Source organism: Macrobrachium nipponense, chromosome 19 (genome assembly GCF_015104395.2).
Source record: "Macrobrachium nipponense isolate FS-2020 chromosome 19, ASM1510439v2, whole genome shotgun sequence".
Lineage (NCBI taxonomy): Eukaryota > Metazoa > Arthropoda > Malacostraca > Decapoda > Palaemonidae > Macrobrachium > Macrobrachium nipponense.
In genome coordinates, this window is record NC_061088.1 from 10,371,850 (window position 1) to 10,384,663 (window position 12,814).

Here is a 12,814-nt window from a genome sequence, read left to right on the forward strand (position 1 = left end):
AATGTGAAGAAAAGGCGCGGAGAATTCGAGAAGTTAAGTGGGCTTTGTGGCTGTTACAATTACATATAAATCTGGTAAAAAGTGACCTGTGGTTTCTACGATTGTACTCACAAATCACACGCACTCACACATATTAATGAATGAATGAATGAATTAATTAATTTATTTATTGTAGGTGAGATGTTGAAGCATTAGAATTGAAAACTTTCACTAAGATTTAATTATTATTCCTCATCTTGTCAACGTTACTGAATTTTCATTTCGCCAAAAATGCCCAAGGCGTTGAATCTAGTGGGTATGCCAGTGAGTCTCCCCGGTTAGCTTGGCACCAGATGCCAAGTTCCGAATTCTAACTTGTATAATATTGGATAGGACAGTTCCTTCACAGAGAGAGAGAGAGAGAGAGAGAGAGAGAGAGAGAGAGAGAGAGAGAGTTACAAGGGGTTACAAGGATTAGGATGTCTCAAAGACATTAGTCCAACCGAGGAGGCATCGTGTGCTCACTTATCTCCAGGAGTAGGTTCCACTTTCTTTTAAACTCTTCTTCCACACTGTTGAGAGAGAGAGAGAGAGAGAGAAGGGAAAGTGTGCCTCTGTGATTCTGCCTATCATTGTTTCCTAAGCTCTTTCAGAGAGAGAAATGATTCCTGAAACACAATAATAAGATGAGAAGATATAAAAAGAAATGAGATGATGCATATAATCCTCCCATCTGAATACTCTTTAAGATAAGCCCCGGGGACCCCACCACAGATTGCTCAGACCCAGAGCATAATGCTCCCTTCCAGAAACAATGTCCTGGGTATTGTTGTGTTGGTCCACAATAGGAACAACAAAGGGATTTGTGTGGACATTTGACGGTAAAGAATCGTCGCTGTATATTGGATCTCTATAGAGGGAGAATATTTATTTATGGAATGGAAAGAGAGAGAGAGAGAGAGAGAGAGAGAGAGAGAGAGAGAGAGAGAGAGAGCTTTCAGCAGTGCTAGGAATAGAGTATTAAAAGGTGCAATTGTGTCCCTATTCTAGATACATAATTGATATACTATTGTACGTCTCTTTTCGGGGTATATTTTCTATGCTAGTGTGCGCAGTTACGTGCATATACAAAGCGAAATATTCTATGCCTATTGCGAGTGTATATTATTATTTTCAACATGACGGCGGACAGGACTTGAAGGGAGTTCTGTGTCCAATATTATTTTTATTATTATTACATTCGCCAGCGAAGTTGGAAGACGTGATGGTAACAGATCAATATCGACCTTTCAAACTATAAATAAATGGAAAACAAATTATTCATCGATTTTCTTTCGAGTAAACAGAGTATTTATTTGTACATATATATGTGTGCACGTTCGTATATAGTAAATCACATAAAAAAACTGGAAATACATCAAAATCCGGACGATGAAAATTTTTGCAGGTCAAAATATTTAATCAAATTTGGCCGTACCCAAATGAACGCTCTGTTCCCTAGTTAGGAATAAATGAAATTCCGTCAGGTGACGCAGACTCTGAACACGCATCCGAATTCGCTGGCACAAAATTTATTGGAGCTTTGTTGCCTTGTTTTAAAACATGGGCTGCAGTTCAGTTAGTGAGTTTAGTCGGGGAAACTGGCGGCAGTAAACCCTGGTTATGTTCCACAGTAGTCAACTAAGTATAAAGTACACATAGTTCATTGTTTAGGTCAACAAAGGCATCAGTGAGTTTTCTTAGATATGGCTTAACTAGTTTCCTTCCCGCTAGGTGCGTTTATATAGATATATATATATATACATATATATATATATATATACCATATATATATATATATATATATATAGTATCATATATATATATATATATATTATAGATATATATACATATATATATACATATATATATATCAGATATATATATCCATATATATATACATATATATCCATATATATATACATAGTATATATATATATATCTATATATATATATATATATATATATATATATATATATATATATATATATATATATATATCTATATATATATATATATATATATATAATATATAATATATATATATATATATAGATACTATAAAGTGTGTGTGTATGAGTGCGTAACTTCCCTTACATACAAGTATACATTCACTATTCAATAACACGAGAACGATAAGTCTCTATATATTAAAAAAAACGCTATATAGATAATTTAATGAAAGCAAAAAGCTGACATCTATTAAACTGCTTTTCTCATGAAAAGTTAAGTAGCAGATGATCTTTGCATTTGATTAAATATTAATTTATTCACTATCCAGTTATCGATGAGGACGATGGTGAGATGTGTCTCCCGATGAAACTTAACGGCACGGTGGTTCTCAACCAAGGGGGAATTCTTCCCTAAAGGGGAATTTCAGTTTTCGTGCGGGAGGGTTGGGGGTGGGGATCGCCTGGAATTGTGGTGTCTGTCATGTAGGATTTCTTTGAATATTCAGCAACTCTACATGTAGGTTTTCTCTGAATACTCGGGAACTCTTTTCGTTGTCCAATGCATATATAAATTTTTTAACGAAGAAGTATTGGATTAAGGTTAACGAAGCCTTTTGAAAATGGCTGTTATAATGCGAAGGAGCCAAGAGAGATTTTTCTCTTGAAAAACAATTTAGTTTCCATCCGTCGGCAGAATTGAAGTTCCTTCAAGCAAGATCTCGCAGTAATCATCTAAAACCTTATAGAAGAAATCTTACTCGTAAAAGTCAGAATTGCGAGGAAATCCACCACCCTCGGTATAAAGGGAATGATGCAAACTGATTCCTCGCAAACCTTTGAGGAGGTAAACGTTTTACATTTCACTGCAAAAGGCTCCTTGTTATCGTCACTTGAACACATTGAAATGCATCATTGGATTTGCTTGAGTTTCGGTCCTGTGGTGGAGGGGGAGGAGGTTGGCCGAGACGGAGGGGGTTAGGTGTGGGGGGGTGTGCAACGGGAAGGTTCCTGGGGACGGGTAGGGTTGGGGTTTGCTGGGGACGGAGGGGCGGTTTCCAAGGGACTGGGGGTGGGGTTGGAGGGGCGCCAGTGGGAAGGGTTCCTGGGGTACTGGGGACTGGGGAGGGGTGGGGTTTCCTGGGGACTTGGGGTGGTGTGGGGGTGGGGGTGGGGGCGGGGCTTGGGAGGGGCAGTTGTAAGTTAAAGGGATTTTGGGTATGAATGGGTGAAGAGGCATGTGGTCTGCTCTAGAAGCAAGAGACCGTCGCCACCGCAAACCCTGCCCTCATTCCCAAAACAATAACATGAAAAAATATCAACTGCTTCCGACGTACGACACTCAAATTGTTGTTTTCATTTCGTGACCTCTTCATATTTCTTATGAAAAAATGTTTAAGAATTTTCTTTGGTCTTTTGATTTAATTTATTTTATTTTATTTTTATTATAGTTATGTTTATTTTTGATACTTTTATTCTTATTTGCATTATTAGGTTATTATTGTTACTTTAATTTTTACTATCTTTAACTTTTTATTCTTATTCTCTAAATTATTAATAAATCTTTCTTGCGAATATTTCCTGTAGACATAATTGTTACCTAGAAAACAACATTCCAGTTCCTTGTTTCCGAGCCAGAGAGAGAGAGAGAGAGAGAGAGAGAGAGAGAGAGAGAGAGAGAGAGAAAAGGGTTCTTCTGTGGGAAAGATGGCAAGTGTAGCGAAAATACCTCAACACCTCAACCAAAGAGAGTCGGATAAGACCCAGAAAATCCTATTCGATCGAGGAATATGGTAACTTGGCTGTGGTTTCCTCTTTACAGAAGTAATGTAAAAAAGAAAAAGAAATAGAGGTGTTGATTAACTGCAGCAGCAGCAGCAGCCAGATAATTATAGAGTCACTCTAAAATTTAGCCTTGCTAATCTCATTACCGTTACCTAACTTCAGATTTCATTAGTTTTGATATAAAAAAAGAAAAAGAAAGAAAAAAAAAACTTCATATAGGCCCATCTTCTAAGCTAATTTAATGTCTGTATTATCACCATGGCGTCTAAAGGTATCTGAATACCAAAACTGAATCTTAACTAGGTCTTCATAGTACAAAAACAGGTACCCACAGCTGTTATTATCGCCCTCACCTCATACATAAGCAGCCTTTCTTGAAAGCATTATGTGGACTGTATAGGCAAAATCAACCATCACGGACACACGAGCAAAACGCATCCGCTGTTCTTCACATAACCATAATGAATTCAGTTTTCCATATACATGCTTTGACAATCACCTCGTTTTCTGCACAAAGTGAAACGGGCGATGGATATGACCATCTTTTCGAAGATGATTTCAAGATAATCGTTTTAGACTAAAAATACCGAGCGTGACGATCTCGTGAGAAAATGTCATAATTCTAGTATTACAGTTTGTTTGTTGTTTTTACGTTGCATGGAACCAGTGGTTGTTCAGCAACAGGACCAACGGCTTAACGTGACTTCCGAACCACGTCGAGAGTGAACTTCTATCAACAGAAATACACACCTCTCACACCTCAATGGAATGCCCGAGAACGAACTCGCGACCAACGAGGTGGAACGCCAACACCATACCGACCACGCCACTGAGGTACTTAGTATCACAGTTCTTCTTGAGACAGAAGCCCTTCATACCCTTATAATTATCAAAAGAAGTGCGGCCGATACTAATTTCAAACTATCCCTAGCGTATCAGGTTTCCTGCGATTTAGCTGAAGAAGAATGTGGAAGGCATTTTCATATCTTCCTTGAGCGCTCTCTGCAATGAAGACCTTCTATTTCGACTTGATCGTCGATGCTTAAACATGAACTCTTGACTATCCTGAAAATAATGAAAAATATCTGAACAAATATTCTGCAATAAGTCAAGGGGCTTAGGTAACCATTATTAATTTACAATACCCTACTGATCAATCTTCATCATGGAAAGCGATATTCCGAGTAGTCTAACAAAAGTAAACAAAATACATAAAAAAATTAGACAAAAATAAAAACTACGAGAAAGTATCCGTACCATTCTAAGAATACGACAAAGCACTCGCCCCATCTGAATTATAAATATTTTCCTTTATGCCATGTTCCTTCCACAGCATCCCATCATCAAACAGCAATCACTGTCAAAGGCCTTATTTACAGCTGTTTTAAAGCAAGAGCCCGTGCAAGCATAGGGCTGCCTTATTCTACGACGACGAGGAAGGTCTTTGGGCTTGTTCTGCAAACAAAGAAAGAAACTGGGTTAAACATTCATCCTAAAATGAATGTTGATGCATGGATACTTATTATCAATCTCCCTGTACCAAAGATGAACAATGCTTTTTATTTTGGGACTTGAGTAAGATGTAATTTTCACGGACAGAAAATGGTTTGCTCTTTTTTTTTTTTTTGCCTACCTCGAGAAAAGGAAATCAACATATCCATAAAAGAGAGAGAGAGAGAGAGAGAGAGAGAGAGAGAGAGAGAGAGAGAGAGATACTTGATATTCAAATAACTGAACTAATCATCAATGATTGTGTACCTTCAAATCCAAGAACCTAATGTAATCGAGAGAAGCAAGCTAAAGGGGAATAATAATAAAAAACTATATGTAAGAACTGACAGAGCGAAAAATATTTATACAAACTTGGGAAAAGAGGAAATGGTGAGGAAAATAATTTCTAACATTACAGGTTAATAGATAGCAGAGGAAGAGCAAGTTGACATATGTAATAGCAAGAAAAGAAACTGGAGGCATATCTGCTCGTTTTGTGATTCATGTAAAGGTGAAAATAAAAGTATTAGCAGGAGAGGAATGGTTGGGAATGTATAAATGTAATTAAATAATGAATGTGATTAGAAGGAAGTGAGAATGGCGATTATATGGAGGTGAATGAATATCGACTTAGGTCTAAGACACTCAGGGTGAAGGGAGATGCACAATTCAATGGTGGGTCCACAGAAAGGTAAGAAGATCTATTAAAGTGATGTAGAGAGAAAGTAAGATGTTTAATGAAGGAAAAAAGAAGTTGTGTGGAGTACAGCTCTATGACAGAAGAGCCAAGAACTCAAACAGTCTCAGGGTCTAAAAATCTTACCTCAACAGGACGACAGATTAAGATCATCCAATCTTTCCAGCAAGGATCACCACTGCTGGATTAAGAAGTAGGTCCTCATCGCAATATGTACTTGAATCTTCCTCTTCTTCTTGGATTCGCGTAGTCTTGCTCAGCCCCAAGGAATCTTTATGAAGCTGTCTTATTCGTCCATCAGTACAACCATCACAAAGTACTCAGAGAATGCAACTATAGATGAAATAGTGTTTTAAAAGTAAAACCTAAAACCTAAAACCCAAAGCCCTTGATTTTAATGTGTCTGTGGTAAGGAGTTAATGACTGCACAAGGTAACATAGAATGAGACTAAGGTGGTAATTTTTGCACAAGGTAATGTATAATGAGACTAAGGTGGTAATGGCTGCACAAGGTAATGTATAATGAGACTAAGGTGGTAGTGACTGCACATGGTAATGTAGAATGCGACTGAGGTGGTAATGACTGCAAAAGGTACAATAGAATGGGAGTAAGGTATTAATGACTGCACAAGGTAATGTATAATGAGACTAAGGTGTTAATGACTGCACAAGTTAATGTAAAATGAGACTAAGGTGTTAATGACTGCACGTGGTAATGTAGAATGAGACTAAGGTAGTAATGACTACACAAGGTAACATAGAATGAGACTAAGGTGTTAGACTGCACAAGGTAATGCAGAATGAGACTAAGGTGGTAATGACTGGACAAAGTAACATATAGTGAAAATAAGGTGCTAATGACTGCACAAGTAACGTAGAATGAGACTAAGGAGTTCATGACTGCACAAGGTAATGTAGAATGTGACAAAAGTGTTAATGTTTGCACAAGATAACGTTGAAGGAAACTATGTCAAAATACCACTATATACTAAGCGTAGCTTTTATCATTTACTTTAAGATTCGAATATGTAACAGTTTCCTTAGCGGTACAAAATTACATTATACTTGATGTCAGCTTACAAGATCAAATCACGTAATTTCAAATATCTGAAGAATTTATAAAGCAGTGAAGCCCAGATTTGATTATCACAACACTACATAACAATGCTGATCTTATGAATACAAAACCAATGGTTTATTCAGAGCAACGCAAATTTTAATGCATAACTGCTACGCTTTACAAACTAACCTTCCGAAGGCAACCGATATAAATTAATTATAACTCAGTGACACAAAATGAATATGCAACTATAAGTGACTGACTGAAAATAAAAAGATCAGTAATTTATGATAAAGTAAAGCTCACAAATAACATATGAATCGTTAACTAGCTATTAACCATACAATGGTTAATAGTGAGTGGGTGTATGCATGTGTGTGTGTGCGAGAGAGAGAGAGAGAGAGAGAGAGAGGGAGAGGATCCATGAGAGATCAGAGAGAGCAGACGAGAGAGAGAGAGTCTGGTAGATTGAATTAATTACGGTATAATAGGCGAGTGCTCAGTGATGGTTTTACTGGATGATGCCATCGTGCCTCTATTAATAATCTGTGGATCAAGGAATTTTTGATGGATTAGTACAAGAATAACCTTATTATGAGGTAGACATAGTAATCGGCTTCCTTGCTCGGTATAAATTACCTGAAGGAAATTTAACTACATTTTTCAACCAAATGATATTGTTCCTTTACTTAGACATCAGAAGTCGAGAAACTTTCCTACCAATCAACATAATGTCACAAATACATACTGTTGCTAACTGGATAATCAAGGCCACACTAAACTTTTGCCATTTTTATGAATCACTTTTTACTTGGGTACCTTCCCTCGGAGCTTTCAGATTTGCGAAAGCCATTGTGTTAATCTCAGCTCCTGTTAAAAGACGAAAAGATTGTTTTTATTTTCATGATGAATGCTCCAACTACAATAATGTTTAAACAGCTATAAGTCTCAACCGAAACATGGACATTTCAACAATTACTGGCAAGTATACAACTTCCCAGCTATAAAGAAGGATAAATTTAAATAACTTATTCAATATCACTGTAGAATATTGATCAACCGGATTATGTCTAGTGTTGCAAATGCAACAAGCGGTTAACCAAAAAAAAGAAAGAAAAAAAAAAGTCAAAGAAGCAACTAAGGTAATACCTGTATCGAACACAGTATTTGACAAATCTATAACTAGTGTTGCAAATGCAACAACTGGTTAAACAAAAAAATAATAATAAAAGTCAAGGAAGCAACTAAGGTGATCCCTATATCAATCACAGTATTTAACAAATCTGAGTCCAGCTATATCTTTCAGAAATTACAATTCCAAAAACGAAAGTTTCCCTAGAAGCCAATTCCCTTGGAAAAATCTGGAAATGTTACGAAATGTTACTCTAAATTAATGGCTGTAAGACTGATACCAATCAGTGAGTGTAACAGTGAATGTACTAATAAAAAAAATCAGTACCATGAGTCCTATTGGAGTGAAATCTTCCATAGTAAATTTTAACTTGGATATAGACACCATTGGATCCCTAAGTTAGGTTACTCTCGCGCGTAAGTGATGTTGGGTTAGGTTTGGGAAAGTTAGGTTTGCTTGGTATGTGGGATACGTGGCATTACTCTCTACAAAAAGCTGAGGATTATTTCATGATTTTTGGATAATGGGGTCCTGTAACGATCATACTGAAATGGTAACTTTTTTTTATTTTACTTTAGTGAATGAATATGAAGGCATTTTATCGAAAATCAACAGATGCTGGCCTTAGTAATGTTAAAAAAATAAACAATCAATAAACAAACAAACAAACAAACGAAATATACGGTTTCTCTGGAAGTTTCCTGAAAAATTATAAAGTACGTAAACACTTATATAATTTCTCGTCAGGTTTTTCATTTTAGTTCAGAAAAATAGACGGTAGGTACAAGGTTCTTGCAGTAGGAGGTCTCGTCTTAAACCATTCAAGCTTTATAATAGAATGAATTTCCTATTACTATCCTAAAATGACAATGTTTGGGTCTAATATTTCTATTAGAGAGAGAGAGAGAGAAATTTACTCGTAGGTTCATCTAAAAATCTAATCCACTTCTCGTCAGGTAATAAATAACTTTCTAAAGTAACTCCTATGTGTGCCTAGATATTATTTGTTGTAATACTTGGTAGCAATCTTATCATATCTGAATCCAAGGTGCCATGTCGTGACAAAATTGCACAGATATTGTGCTCACTAAAATTACCACTGGCAGTGCATCTTGGCTCCTCTAGCAGGATTCCCATGGACTTATTTAACTCATGCTTAAATGTGTACTGACTGATTTCTGAGAATAAAATGCAGCAATGAAGGCAGTTCCATAGCCTGGACACCAGCAGAGTAAATGATGCTGCATTAGCAATCTCTGCTTGGTTATGATTTAAATTAGGTTGAGGTACAGAGCATCTGACCTCAGTGTAGCGGAGATATACAAACGTGGTTTTATGCATTGTTTGCTCACACTTGATAAAAGTTTCGTGGGACTAAATGTCATGCAGAAACTTGAAATGGCTGCGTACTTGTCGTAATTACTACACTGTTATATACCATAACTAATACGACCTATGAATTCAGCCTTTCAACAGCTTCATATTAAATTGTCAAAACCAAAACATACTTTTTATACAACGGGAACACTTCACAAACCAATCACATTCTATATTAGACAGAGCTTCACTGGAAACCACATAGCTTCCTGAAAAATACACTGCACAGCTACCACCAAGCAGATTCGAATGGAAACTAATAATGACTTTCTGATGTTAGGCATAGACTGTCCATATTTGCATATGAAGGATGTGAAAAGAGGAAACTTCATGCCAGACCCTTAGAAAAAAGAAAGTCGTGCAGAACTGCCTGAAAATGCACAAATCTAATTTGTAACAGGCATCCAATAAGTGAGAAACCACTGCCTATATCTGAAATATCAGCTACACCAATTTATTTCCTTATGACTTTGAAGAGCAGAAACAGCATAGAACTGTCTCCTGCTCTCAAAATTACATGAGTTTTTTTTCCTTTCCATATATAACGGGAAAATAACCTTTATAATATTTTCATTTCAAAATCCAAGATAAATAGCCGTATGCAAGCATCATTACAATTTACATCTAAATCTTCTGAACTAAATTTTCTACTGTCTTCATCATGACCAAAGGTGATTAAACCACAAAATCTTCATCATGACCGAAGGGGATTAACCCTTAGTTGCACTTCACACCTTTACCTAACGTTAGTCATGTCTGATAAACAAGACAAAGCAAACATTCTTAGGCACTACTGATCTTACCAAACTCTCTCGTGACCTGTAAATGAAAATCAGAACAGATTCTATAAGTTGTACATGAACAGGTTCACTTCAATGTTCTCTTGTAAATACTGTCATGAAAACCTAGGGACCTCCTGAGTGAAGGTCAAGCCACTCAAAGGTAGAAGGCATAAGGATGTAGAAGCATTGGAAATATAAGGGGTAGAAACCCTGGCTTAGGTCATGGAAACCTATACCAGCCGTGATAAGATGCGGTAGATTTTGGGAAGGCCTAGGTTAGGCCAGTCTACAACTGATGTTGAAAGAATTAGTCCTCATTAAATTCTAACAGACAGGGATCTTCATGTGATATAGGTACTAACAAATTGTATCTTATTGCAACATATAACTACATAGCAACCTTTTGTATATCTCTTTTGTTTATAATAATGTATTAAGCAGCTGAAAGGACAATGTGAATTTGAGTTTTTCTTACGATAAGAAGAGAGAGAGAGAGAGAGAGAGAGAGAGAGAGAGAGAGAAGGAGAGAGAGAGAGAGAGAGAGAGAGAGAGAGAGAGAATGCTAAATACCATATATACAAATTGAATTAAATTAAACTAAAGAAAATGTTGCCCAAGTCTTTTATTCTGATTTAACTCTACCCTAATATCGTTATTTTAATTCAGACGCGCCCTGTACTAAATCGCAAAAACAAAACCTAAATATAAGGGTATGAAAATCTTTTTTTAAAAATACCTTTCCTTACCATTTCACTATTAACGTAAAAATATCTGAGATTACCAAGGAAAGGTCAACATCAACACGCTCCTTAACCTGAGTCATCAGAATCTAGCCTAACTAGGAGAACTATTCCAAAATTACAAACGTTTTAACATTAAGGAAAGGTTTAATTCTAGACAATAACTGCGCATGGGCTGCAAGGAACGTTCCCGTGAATACGACATTAGGGCGCAAATGTATTTCGTCGTGTTTAGTACTACCCTCTAGGGGTTAATTACAGTCGGCCCCAAAAGTAACGGTAAATTCTCAATAAGCAGCCCAAATACGATAGAAACTGTAATTTTCAAAGAAATACCAGACGCGGTGTTATTACCTTGATCTACCAAGGAAAGTCTTGCTAAACATATTTTATATCATTAGGCGGAAACTGAATATGACATTTTTTGCATTCTGAACGACCCGTCTATGTTGAGTTTGCTTTACCCACAAGCATCACACTTCCTTATGAAGGCTAAGCTATGTTCCCACAAGGCATGTGCAAGTGAATGCATAGTCTGTTCTTAAAAATGAAGCATTCCCATAACTTTAACTTACCTTGCAATACGTTCAATATTGGTCAAAATAGTCTATTCACTAACTCAAAATAAAGAGCAACGGAAATGAGTGTTGTCATCAAAGGTCCTTCGTCCTTTCACTAAAGACAGTTTTGAAAATATCGCAATACAAAAAAAAAAAAAAAAAAAAAAAAAAAACAATCGGTTAAATCTGGTCAAGTCATGGGAACGAGATTGAAATATGCTAAATAGGTTGAAGTCTTTCAGTGTAAGTTAAAATATACAACCCGAAAATGAATCACATCGTTGCAAGTCATTGTAAAGAACGTATCCCGGTTGCCAAAGACCCCTATATATCTCCATTAAATGATCGAAAGGTAATATTGATTTTTCGAGAAAAAAAATTGAATTCATGTCTTTTAATGTAACCTTTAACCTCTCGATGGAAAGATGCTCAATTACCTATAAAAACCCCAACTGATATCAAAGTTATCTATAAAAAAAACAACTGATATCAAACAGTTATCTATGAAAATCCAACTGATACCAAACGTTTTTGTCTAAATGTTTAGTAACAGTACTGCTTCTGATATTACATAAAATATTACCGCTGACACCAACAGGTCAACAAAGTTGCAACGCAGTTTCCCGTACTCAGCACAATGCTGACTAAATACTGCACACCCACCAATGAAGTAAGATGTAATTTCAAAGGAATAAAGGATAACTTTGCTTAAATAACGAAGACCATTCAAAGAGAAATCACGGAAGGTTGTTTGGCCTTGTCCTGCCAAAAAGTTACGCCCTTCTAATCTGTAAACCTGGTAGATGACCCGTTTTCCCTAACAGAATCTATTTCAATAATAAAAGGATACGGTACAAGCTATTCTAGTTCTTCCCTTGGAAAGAGAGAGAGAGAGAGAGAGAGAGAGAGAGAGAGAGAGACTCTCTTCCCGTTCCTTCCCAAAACATTTTCGACTATACTTTCAGTTACGGTGAATCTCACGCCCACGGTCTGGAGACTCACACAGAACCTCCATTTAGAAAAGCACGCTGGCATCATTTGGCAGCGACGTACTTTTACGGCGTTTAGTAAACATGAACCCTGCGGTGTGACAGCGTTTCTGTGTGCGTGCGTGCGTGCGCTCGCAAACGCGCGTTCATATGCATAATGCAACGAAAGTGGTTCGTAGTCAAGGGCTAAATCCAAAAGGTGAATGACATCTGACAGAATCCCATTTCGTATT